This window comes from Rhinoderma darwinii, unplaced genomic scaffold (genome assembly GCF_050947455.1).
Source record: "Rhinoderma darwinii isolate aRhiDar2 unplaced genomic scaffold, aRhiDar2.hap1 Scaffold_640, whole genome shotgun sequence".
Lineage (NCBI taxonomy): Eukaryota > Metazoa > Chordata > Amphibia > Anura > Rhinodermatidae > Rhinoderma > Rhinoderma darwinii.
This window is the reverse complement of record NW_027464196.1, coordinates 15,831-28,524: the sequence shown is the minus strand read 5'-3', so window position 1 is coordinate 28,524 and position 12,694 is coordinate 15,831. Positions and strand designations below refer to the sequence as shown.

Genomic DNA, 12,694 nt, shown 5'->3' with positions numbered 1-12,694 from the left:
ACAAAATAACAAATGTATCAAAATAAAAATAAATATAAAAAACACCCAATAGTATAAATGACTATTATTAATATCGGCACCCCTTGAAAAAGCTACAAGCGAAACGCGCGTCGGGGCGCACTTCTACACCTTGGGTCACACTAATCTCCTCAACATGGGTAAGTGCATCTGTTAGACCTATTCGGGTTTATGCCGTTTTTTCAGACACGAGTCATCTTAAGTTAATACAGGCTGATCTCTTTTAACTCTGCATACTCCGTTTGGTTTTCTGTACCATCTGCACTGGAAACAATGAATATAGATGCACCCTGTGCTGAAGGAACATTGCATTTAATAAATATTTTATATATTCTATGTAAAATATATTAATATACTCGGCTCAATGTATATATTGGTGATCCAGACAAGGATTTATTTTAGATTCTCCGTTTTTGTAATTTTGTGTATCTGATGTCATTAATAAAGATGTTTCATTTTTTCATACTTTGAGATGTATGGACTCTTTTTTTCTCTAGTTTATAATATCAAGAGCCATGCAAGCTCAGATGGGGGAAATAAGCTCCAAGATGGCCGCTGTACACCAAGATCTACATAAAGTGGGGGCTCATATGCAGGCTATTGAAACCAAAATGACCTCCATCACTGCAAGGGTCAATCAGAATACCAGATTTATGGAGGACCTGCAGGAGTAATTGGAGGAGGCGAACACCAGAATTGAGGACCTGGAAAACAGATCCCGACGCTATAATTTCAGGATCAGAGGGGTCCCGGAATCTCAGACGGAGGTACCGGCGGTGGTTCGTATGCTACTCACTACCTTGATACCTGATATATCGGAATCACATATGGAAATTGACCGGGCCCATAGAGCACTGACGGCCATGAGGCGGGATGGACTTCCCAGAGATATTATAGTGAAACTCCACTATTACTCGGTTAAGGAGAAAGTGATGGAAAGAGCTAGGAAGCTTCCGGTGATCACCATTTGTAATACAGCGGTGCAGATATTTGCTGATCTGGCTCCCCAAACAATTCAAAAAAGGCGGATGCTTCGTCCTATCCTGCAGACCCTCAAACACCATGCTATCCCATACCGGTGGGCATTCCCATTTTGTCTCCTTTTCATGCGCAACAACAGGCAATATGGCTTCTCCACGCTACAGGAAGGGGAAGATCTGCTGAGGGACTTACATATTCTACCATCCCAGGATAAGTCCAGTTCTCCCCGACTCCCCATACAAGATCCCCCGTTGTCACCACTATGCCGCACCCAGGGAGGCCATCCAGAGGTGCCTAGGGAACAGAGGGTGGACTCTCGTCGGCAACAATTGAATCCTCCATGACGGGTAGAGGGCCGAATATAGAAGCACTCATTTTATTTTTCTTTATTCTTCATATCGGCCGGAGATGTCTTCAAACAACACTGATGTTGAGTTTCAGCCTGATACCGCCAGTTGCAGTTCTCAGCGGACTGGGAGCCGTGGCCCCATACGTTGGGGTAGTTATGGGGATTTTTGATTTCCACTTATAGTAATGAAAGTTTGTTTATAGGCTGGCCCGAACAAGGCGAGGACGGTTCTTGATGTGTCGAGGTCGCAGTGAGTTGATATCCCGGACATAGATATGTTCGGTTCAAAATGTGAAGTTTGCTTTACCTTATTATTAACATGTGAATGTCTATTACGCTCAGGGATGATATAGGTTAAGGGGTTGAATGTCTGAGTACATATTTACGGAAATGCTGTGCCTTCACGACGGTCTGCTGCCCCCATTTTGCAGTCTTTTCTTGACTGCCTAGTCGGTAGACTATGTTCGGTATTACTGATATTTTGTGTCTGTCCTATTTTTGTTCTGTCTCTCACTCCCTTCCCTTTCCCTTCTTTCCTATTCTTGACCTTTGTCTCTATGGCTGGATCCCAATCAGCACATGGTTCTACCTCCTGCTCTATGATGGCGGTCCTGGAATCTGCTAAGACCTATAGTTTACTCACACATAATGTGCAGGGCCTTAACTCCCCGATCAAGCGTCGAAAAGCTTTCTTGTACTATAAATCTTCTCATGGTGATATACTATTTTTATAGGAAACGCATTTCTCTACCTCCTCTGCTCCATCGTACTTCCATAGACACTACTCACAACATTTTTGGCTAGTGCCTCTACTAAGCACAGGGGAGTGGGCATATGGCTGTCTCGGTCGGTCCCGTTTACATCTCACAAAGCGATCTCTGACCCGGATGGCAGGTACATCTTGGTCACGGGTCTGTTACACGAATCTCCAATAACCTTTATTAACTACTATGCCCCGAACTCTAACCAACCGGCGTTCTTCCAAGGCATGTGGCGCAAGCTCCACTCATCGATAGAGGGCCCGATAATTATTGGGGGGGATTCTAATATAGCTTTAGACGCGTCCATGGATAAATCCCACGCATCCAGGGTGCGACTTATTCCTCCTACGTCAACCAGCATACAAGTAGCACGTTTCTTCAATTCGGTGGATGTCAGATGTCTGGCGGGATTTTAATCCCACAGCAAGGGATTATACTTATTTCTCCTCAGCCCATAATATTCACACCCGCATTGATCATGTTATGTTGTGAACTAGCTTACTCCCTAAGGTCACGGATGCTAGGATTTTGGCTACACCCTGGACTGACCATGACCCGATTGTGGTTCGGCTGTCAGATTTATGCGGGAGACCTCCTATCTCCTCTTGGAGATTGAATGAGTCACTACTATCGGATCAGGAGATGGTCAAAGAAATCCAAAGGGAATTGGACACATATTTCCTACTTAATAAGGTACCAGACACCTCGATTATGTCCAATTGGGCGGCACACAAAGCAGTGATTAGGGGAAAATTCATTCAGATAGCCTCGCGTAATAAGAAACGGTCGAAAGAGGTACTGGCGTTAAAGGAAAGGAAGTTTGCGGATCTGTCCAAGCAATTCAAAACAGACCCATCGGCAGATATTAAAGCGAAATTGGCGGAAGCTAGAACAGAATTACATTTATGTCTGACAAGCTGGGCGGAAAAGAGCCTGCGATGGTCACAACATAAGTTTTTTTCACAAGGGGACAAACCGGGAACATTACTCTCCAGACGCCTCACGCCCAGATTTAACGCCTCAACACCACCGAAATTGCGCTTTGCGGATGGATCTCTATCACAGAACCCCACAAAAGTTTTAAAGGCCTTTCAGAATTTTTATTCAGCTTTGTACTCGGCACCACCTCAGTTTGATAAAAATAAGGCTAAGGTCTTGCTGGAAACAGCATTCCCTACTAAACTTTCCCAAGGGGATAGAGAAACACTGGATGCTGAATTTAGCTTGGAAGAGGTATTGGATGTTATTAAAAATCTGAAGGCTCACAAAGCCCCGGGGCCAGATGGGTTTTCCTCAGGTTATTACAAACACTTTAGGGAGGTCTTGGCCCCACACATGGTTGAACTGTTCAATGCCTATCGGGAGGGTAGTAACTTGCCTCCTTTTTCGAATTTAGCTTACATACATCTCATTCCCAAGCCTCATAAGGATCATACAGATCAGGCCAATTACCGCCCGATATCCCTTCTTGATGTGGATCTTAAGATTATGACAAAAATTCTGGCGGTTAGATTGAATTAGTTCCTCGCCACATATATACATAAGGACCAGGTGGGGTTTATACCCTTCCGCCAGGCGGAGGATCAGACAAGACGGGCTGTGGATATTATCTCAGCAGTTCGCTCGGGGTGGGATGGTACATTCGGACGTCAAAGTATGTTATTAAGCCTTGACCTACAGAAAGCCTTTGACTCGCTATCCTGGGAATACTTGTTTTATGTCCTAGAAAGGATGGGCTTTGGCTCCAGCTTTTTGTCTATTCTTAAGATCTTATATTGTCTCCCTACAGCAAAAATAAACTCTAGGGGATTTATGTCGGGAGCCTTTCCAATATGCAGAGGAACGAGACAGGGGTGCCCGCTATCACCTTCCCTGTTTGCGCTGGCTATTGAGCCACTGGCCAATCTCATACGAAATTCTCCCGACATTAGGGGAGTGAAGGTGGGAGGAGTAGAACATAAATGTGCATTGTTTGCGGATGACATTCTGCTTTTCATATCGACACCTCTCACATCCTTGCCGGATCTCTTTCATATTCTTGATCAGTTTGGCAAGCTGTCTGGGCTTAAGGTCAATCACTCCAAGTCGGTGGCAATGAATCTTACATTGCCAATTGGGGTAGTAAAGCTCTTAAAACTTAATTTTGATTTTCATTGGGATGCACGCAGACTGACGTATTTAGGTATCAAATTGACACTCACCATAGAGTCACTCTACAAGGACAACTTCCCTCCACTTTTTCAACAAATAGCTACAGATCTCACTAGATGGTCCCCTCTTAATCTCTCACGGTTTGGTCGCATTGCCTCCATCAAAATGACGATTTTGCCCAGATTGCTGTACTATTTTCGCACGCTCCCTATCGTGATCCCTCAGAAGGCGCTTAGACAAATCCAAGGGCTCATTATGTCGTTTATTTGGGGTTCTAAAAGACCGAGAATACAGAGACAAACTTTATTCACCCCTAAAAGTTTTGGGGGGGGGGTCTGGGGGTTCCCAATATCCAACATTACTACCATGCAGCACGTCTGGCGTAGCTTACAGATATTTATGTGAGACCATACTGCCCTCAGTGGACGCAAATTGAAACGGCCGCATGTACCCGTTTCCCGCTGGAAACGCTATTGTGGATGGAGTCCTCGGACAGACCACCGGTTCTCTCCCCTGTGCTTTCTCAGATGGTAAACTCCCTTACATGACTCGATGGGAACACGATTTAGGTACGGGGGTGGAATTGGAGCAGTGGCGGGAGATGGCATGCATGACCTCGAAATTATCTATCAATACATCGGGTGGCAGACAGAAAAATAATTCTCCGCTGGGGACACAGTTCTAAACTGGCTGGACACGCTGGTGTCCGTAAAACCCAAGACCTGATTGCTCGTCACTTTTGGTGGCCCACGCTACCTAAAGATGTTCTGGACTTTGTCTCTTCTTGCACGATGTGTGCCTTTAACAAAGTGACTCACTCCAAGCCTGCCGGCCTGCTTCAACCTCTGCCTGTACCCAGTGCCCCTTGGCAGCACATTGCGATGGACTTCGTCACATACCTTCCTCCCTCTGCAGGATGCAACACCATCTCGGTGGTGGTGGACCGGTTGTCTAAGATGGCTCATTTTAGCCCGCTGACCGGCCTACCTTCTGCTCCCCGACTGCCGAGTCTCTTCATTCTACACATCTTTCGCTTGCATGGCTTGCCTCTTCACATTGTGTCCGACCGCGGGGTTCAGTTTACCTCGAGGTTCTGGAGGGCCCTCTGTAAACTCCTGGATGTGAGTTTGCACTTTTCCTCTGCCTATCACCCCCAATCCAATGGGCAAGTTGAGAGGATCAACCAGATCATGGAAAATTATCTCCGCCACTTCATCTCTTCACAGCATGATAACTGGGTACAGCTTCTTCCATGGGCCGAGTTCTCATACAACAACCACACAAGTGAGTCCACCACTTCCACTCCGTTCCACATTGTGTACAGTCAACATCCTAGAGTCCCTCTTCCTGTGTCGACTTCATCTCAGGTACCCGCTGAGGACTCTGCATATGGGGACTTCCTGCAAATCTGGCAACAGACCCGGTCCTCTATTTTACTGGCAGTAGATCGCATGAAGCGAAAGGCGGATACTAAGAGAAGAGAGCCACCTCAGTATCTTCCGGGGACTAAAGTCTGGCTGTCGCTTGAGGGTACCCTCATACCAGTTTGCTCCCAGGTTCCTTGGCCCTTTCGAGATTCTGCAACAGATCAACCCTGTCTCCTATAAACTGCCTCCTACCCTCAGAATCCCTAGCTCCTTCCATGTGTCCCTCCTGAAACCAGTGGTCCTGAACTGCTACAGCAAGACTTCTAGTTCCACAGTTGCTCCCAGCGGTCCTTCTGATGTATTTTATTGTTTATTCACCTCCCGCAGCCATGGATCCGTGAGCGCTGGCCCCTGTCTCCTTCCTAGGAGACGCCAGCGCTCACTACCGCTCCGTCCTGCTGTGTCCCGTAGGGTGCGCGCGCTCGCGCACAGCCTTAAAGGGCCAGCGCGCGCACAAAAGGATCGTCATCATCATCAACTGCCATGACTTCCTGGTTTATAAGAAGGCCCCAGGCCTTCTGATCCTTGCCTGAGCGTTGTTAGTCTATCACAGTCTGTCTCGCAAATGGTCCCTTAGTGTTTCCCCGTTCCAGTTGTTACCCGTGCCCTGTTACCCGTTCCTGTATTAAGTATTGTTCTAGTTCCTGTGCCTACCAGCGTTGGAGTCGTGTCTACTGCACCTGCTGTCGTTTGCCACGTCCAGTGTCTTCTGCCACGTCCAGTGTCTTCTGCTACATCGGATATTGCCCGCCATGTCTGGCGCCACTTGCCGCACCAGCCTCCATCCGTGCTGAAGCCACAGCCACCGTCTGGACTATTGCAGGTACCCAAGCATTACTGTCTGCCATTGACTTTCGCTTAGACTGTGACCTGGTCCGCTGCCTCCCCACTACGGCGGAGCGGCCTAGTGGGTCTACATACCCTGTGCCCGTGACAGAACACACAGCGCTCCTTCCCTTCTGAGGTCTCCCATGGGCTCAAACGGCAGTTTATCGCCACAAATGGGGTATTGCTGCACTCAGGACAAATTGGGCAACAAAATTGGGTATTTTGGATTAGCCTGCAGTCTCCGTGCTGGGGGAGAATATAGAACTAGTACATGATGAGCGTTATATCTGACATGAACGGTGAAGCTGAAGAGCAACTTCTTCATGATGCCCGAAATGGAAACCTGGATGAAGTCCGAACGCTTCTAGAAGGCTGCAAAAAAGGACAAATGACAATTAATCTAGATTGCAAAGGTAAAAGCAAGTCTAATTTGGGATGGACACCTCTTCATCTTGCATGTTATTTTGGACACCGGGAAGTGGTAGAAGATTTATTAAAGGGAGGAGCTGACATCAATGTTCAGAATGACATGGGGGACACTCCATTACACCGAGCTGCCTTTACAGGACGTAAGGAGCTGGTGATGTAGGGGGATGAAGCAGTGCGCCTCCAGACTTCTTAAAAGTGGAGCAGATGTAAATATCAAGAATAAAAACAACCAGAAGCCTATAGACCTAGCCCAGCGTATAGAAATAAAGCAAGTACTACAAGGCAAGACTGTGAAGTATATTGTGAAAAATCTCCAGAGATTTGAAGGTCCACTATGCAAGAGCTCGCGTTTCTTTGGGTGGAAACTCTTTTGGGTGGTACTCGAGCATGGTGTTATGTCTTGGTATGAGAAACAGTCAGATGCACTGAACAATGTATATCGGCAAGGCTGCAAACACCTAACACAAGCCATCTTTACGGTAAAGTCATCAGACAGTGTGTCTTTCTCTGTAAAATGCTTTGATGACAGCATCCACAATTTCAAAGTTCTTCCCAAAAACCTTAAGCATACGAGGGAGGACTGGCTGGCAGCCATTGAGGAGCATTCAGCTTACAGCACTCACTACTGTTCTCAAGATCAGCAAAGTGATGATGAAGATGAAGACTTGGTACTTGTTGGAGACTTAAAGGATTCACTTGAGAATGCCCAGCTCAGTCATCAGAGACTGGATAAAGAGATCTCCACATTTCTAAGTGCTATAATGACTTTGGAGGACTCCGAAGATATTGTTCCAGTTATCCAGCAACAAATAAAAAAAGTATCTGATGCATCCCAAGAAACTTGCGGCGCTTTAACGGACTGTCTCCTTCTCTTCACCAGGCATGATCAGGCGAGAAATCTGAAACTAGAACACGAGCAAGAGAAAAGTAAGATCTTATCAGAGGCATTACAGACATTGGCTACTGAACACCACGAACTAGAGCAGTCTCTGGTTAAAGGAACACCTCCGCACCACAGTATTCTCAGCGAGGATGAATTCTATGATGCTTTCTCAGATTCAGAGTCTGATCATTCCTTGAGCGGATTTGAGACCGTTGGAAATACTTCAGCAGAAGAAAGTTTGGAATTTAACTTCGAGAATCAAGCCAACATGTCAGATGACAAGAAGCTCGGAGGAGTAGAGGACACATCTAATGGCATCAAAAAGCACAGAACGACATTGCCGTCCCCAATGTTTTCCAGAAATGATTTCAGTATTTGGAGTATTTTAAGAAAGTGCATTGGAATGGAATTATCCAAGATCACAATGCCTGTCATATTCAATGAACCGCTGAGCTTTCTACAACGCCTGTCCGAGTATATGGAGCACACCTACCTCATTAATAAAGCAAATCAATGTTCAGACCCCATGGAACGAATGCAGTGTGTTGCTGCCTTCGCTGTCTCAGCAGTTGCATCACAGTGGGAACGTACGGGAAAACCATTCAACCCTCTTCTTGGAGAAACATATGAATTAGTTCGTGATGATCTTGGATTTAGACTCATTTCTGAACAGGTCAGCCACCACCCACCGGTTAGCGCTTTCCACGCAGAAGGCATTTCTAAAGACTTTGTATTTCACGGATCAATATATCCAAAACTAAAATTCTGGGGGAAGAGTGTTGAAGCAGAACCTAAAGGAATAATTACACTGGAACTTCCTAAGCACAATGAGGCGTATACGTGGACAAATCCTACTTGTTGTGTACATAATATAATTGTTGGCAAGCTATGGATTGAGCAGTATGGCAATATGGAAATCACTAATCACAAGACTGGTGATAAATGCATTTTAAACTTCAAGCCTTGTGGTCTGTTTGGAAAGGAATTACACAAAGTGGAAGGATACATTCAAGACAAGAGCAAAAAGAAGCTTTCATCTCTATATGGAAAGTGGACGGAGTGTCTGTACAGTACCGATCCTGCTTCGTTTGAATCCTTTAAAAAGAATGACAAGAAAAATGGAGACGATAAGAAAAGTTCCAAACCGTCTGGAAGTACTGAGGAGCCTGATGATATGCCATTACCAGATGCCGAGAGTGTACAACTTATTCCAGGGAGTACGCTGCTGTGGCGAATAGCCCCTCGACCATCCAATTCTGCACAGATGTATAACTTCACCAACTTTGCTCTGGCCTTAAATGAATTGGATAAAGGAATGGAAAAGATAATGCCTAAGACGGATTGCAGACTGCGTCCTGATATCAGGGCAATGGAAAATGGAGATATTGACACGGCAAGCGAGGAAAAGAAGAGACTAGAAGAAAAACAAAGAGCTGATCGAAAGAATCGCTCGAAGTCAGATGAAGACTGGAAAACAAGGTGGTTTTATCAAGGCCCTAATCCACACAACAATGGACAGGACTGGCTTTACTGTGGACAGTACTGGGACAGAAATTACACAAACCTACCAGATATCTATTGATCATGGCGCACTACCATGAGAGGAGTCTTTTCAGCCGTATGAAATGTAGATTCGTGTGTTCTGACTTTTCATGCAACTTGCACCTTTTCAACCCTGTAGCACTTAGTTCAAGCAATCTTACTGGCTTGCTTTTTTGTAAAGCAAACCAAGCAATATATGATGCGACCTTCTGAGGTACCATAAACACCAGTGGGAAGTTTAGCGATGAACTGGTGATGGAAGATTATATATATATATATATATATATATATATATATATATATATATATATATATATATATATTATAGAATCTTATGTGAAACTAAAATATATATATTGCAAAATAAACATTATTTTGATAACTTTGAAAAAAAAAAAAAAAAAAAAAAATGGGGTATTTTGTTCCCTGTGAAAATAAGACATTTTTATCAAAAATGACATCTTATTGGAAAAAATTTAATTTTTTAAATTTCACAGCCCAATTCAAATAGGTGCTGTGAAAAAACAGTGCGGTAAAAATGGTAATAACAACCATAAATGAATTCCTTGAGGGGTCCAGTTTCCAAAATGGGGTCATTTCTGGTGGGTTTCCATTGCTTTGATACCTCTGGGGCTCTGCAAATACGACATGGCACCCGAAAACCAATCCAGCAAAATCTGCACTCCAAAGAACACACAGCGCTCCTTCCCTTCTGAGGCCACCCATGGGCCCAAACGGCAGTTTATCACCACAAATGGGGTATTGCTGCACTCAGGACAAATTGGGCAACAAAATGGGGTATTTTGTTCCCTGTGAAAATAAGACATTTTTATCAAAAATGACATCTTATTGGAAAAAATTTAATTTTTTAAATTTCACAGCCCAATTCAAATAGGTGCTGTGAAAAAACAGTGCGGTAAAAATGGTAATAACAACCATAAATGAATTCCTTGAGGGGTCCAGTTTCCAAAATGGGGTCATTTCTGGTGGGTTTCCATTGCTTTGATACCTCTGGGGCTCTGCAAATACGACATGGCACCCGAAAACCAATCCAGCAAAATCTGCACTCCAAAGAACACACAGCGCTCCTTCCCTTCTGAGGCCACCCATGGGCCCAAACGGCAGTTTATCACCACAAATGGGGTATTGCTGCACTCAGGACAAATTGGGCAACAAAATGGGGTATTTTGTTCCCTGTGAAAATAAGACATTTTTATCAAAAATGACATCTTATTGGAATAAATGTCATTTTTTTTATTTCACAGCCCAATTCAAATACGTGCTGTGTAAAAACTGTGGGGTCAAAATGGTAATAACAACCATAAATTAATTCCTTAAAGGGTGTAGTTTCGGAAATGGGGTCACTTTGTGAAATTTCTACTGCTTTGGCACCTCAACACCTCTTCATACCTGGCATGCTGCCTAAAATATATTCTAATAAAAAAGAGGCCTCAAAATGTACTAGGTGCTTCTTTGCTTCTGGGGCTTGTGTTTTAGTCCACGAGAACACTAGAGCCACGTGTGGGACATTTCTAAAAACTGCAGAATCTGGACAATACATATTTAGCAGTGATTCTCTGGTAAAACCTTCCGTGTTACAGAAAAAAAATAACCGTCTGTTTCACAAGCAGATGCATTTAAATTCTGAAAAATGCTATTTTTTATAAATTTTCTCTAAATTTTGCTCTGTCCTCTCTACCTCCTGACAGATACATAGTGATATATTCTGCAGATCATTACACCACGGACCTCTATAGAGATCTGCAGAACATTGCTCTGTCCTCTCTACCTCGTGACAGATACATAGTGATATATTCTGCAGATTATTACACCACTGACCTCTCTAGAGATCTGCAGAACATTGCTCTGTCCTCTCTACCTCCTGACAGATACATAGTGATATATTCTGCAGATTATTACACCACTGACCTCTCTAGATCTGCAGAACATTGCTCTGTCCTCTCTACCTCGTGACAGATACATAGTGATATATTCTGCAGATTATTACACCACGGACCTCTATAGAGATCTGCACATTGCTCTGTGCTCTCTACCTCCTGACAGATACATAGTGATATATTCTGCAGATTATTACACCACTGACCTCTCTAGATCTGCAGAACATTGCTCTGTCCTCTCTACCTCGTGACAGATACATAGTGATATATTCTGCAGATCATTACACCACTGACCTCTCTAGATCTGCAGAACATTGCTCTGTCCTCTCTACCTCCTGACAGATACATAGTGATATATTCTGCAGATTATTACACCTATGACTTTTCTACACCCTTATGTTCCCCGTAGAAGAAAGGTTCCCTGGATAAATTCTCCAATATAAAAATAAAAGCACAAAAATGTGTAAAACAAATATATTTATTGTAGAATGTGGTAGAGTTGCTGCGATGTCTTCTGTGGCTCCGGCCCCTTAACAAGCGGTGATTGGTGAGATGAAGAGGGGGAGGGTCCTTCTTCACACGTGGATATGGCCGTCAGTCCACCTTTACACAGCTCAGTCCTGGATCAGAAGAGACCGGGACGTTTTTCATGTTTCTCACATTTTTCATAGTCGAAACCTAGAAAAGAAAAATCCAATAACCAAAAAACATTCACAAAACCTTCACCACCAGAAGATGAAGACGGAGCAGAGAACGTCAGACTTACCGGATCTCGCTTCTGTTCTGCTCGTCACTGCTTCTCAGCACTGGAGGAGTCTTCATGGGAATTTCAGATGGTTTAGGTGGTAAAGGCCACGATGTTGGGGTGACAACTGCGAAATAAAAATATCAGAAATTGAGTGCCCAGGCGGCTGTAGAAGAGATGTGAGGGGAGAAGATCATCAGTGGACGGCACTTACCTCACCTAAAGATGGTGAATGGGCCCTAAGTAAAGGATGGAATTAAGATGGCCGCATTCTATCCCGGGAGTTTCGGGACCCTGATAGTAAATGGGCCCCAAGCGACAGATGGAATTAAGATGGCCGCTTTCTCTCCCGGGGGTTTGGGGCCCTGATGGTAAATGGGGCCCAAGCGACAGATGGAATTAAGATGGCCGCTTTCTCTTCCGGGGGTTTGAGGCCCTGATGATAACCGTAGCCCCCGAAAGGTCCTCCATCTCCACATCATCAGGAAACTGGCGTCCGCCAACCTCCATTTTTTCGTCTTTGTCCTCCACGTCCACCATCTCCACATCATCCGGAAGCCGGCGTCCGCCAACCTCCATTTTCTCTACAGTACTCATCTTGGGAAACGTCTTCACCAACATCCTCTTCTTACGCGACACCTCCATGATGAGAGCCAGCAAGAGAAACTGACACCGTGGTCAA

The 12,694-nt window shown here is 44.7% G+C and overlaps 1 long non-coding RNA gene and 1 pseudogene across 1 annotated transcript; one reads left to right on the top strand and one right to left on the bottom strand.

Annotated features, from left to right (window-relative positions):
- The first annotated feature begins 7,104 nt into the window (after positions 1-7,104).
- Positions 7,105-9,579, top strand: LOC142726873 (oxysterol-binding protein-related protein 1 pseudogene; annotated as a pseudogene).
- A 2,150-nt stretch (positions 9,580-11,729) lies between these two features.
- LOC142726872 (uncharacterized) lies at positions 11,730-12,358 on the bottom strand. Its single transcript, XR_012877108.1, has 3 exons — positions 12,227-12,358; positions 12,034-12,139; positions 11,730-11,945 (listed from the first exon to the last, which is right to left on the bottom strand). It is a non-coding gene; the product is annotated as an uncharacterized LOC142726872 (long non-coding RNA).
- Between the last annotated feature and the right edge of the window lie 336 nt (positions 12,359-12,694).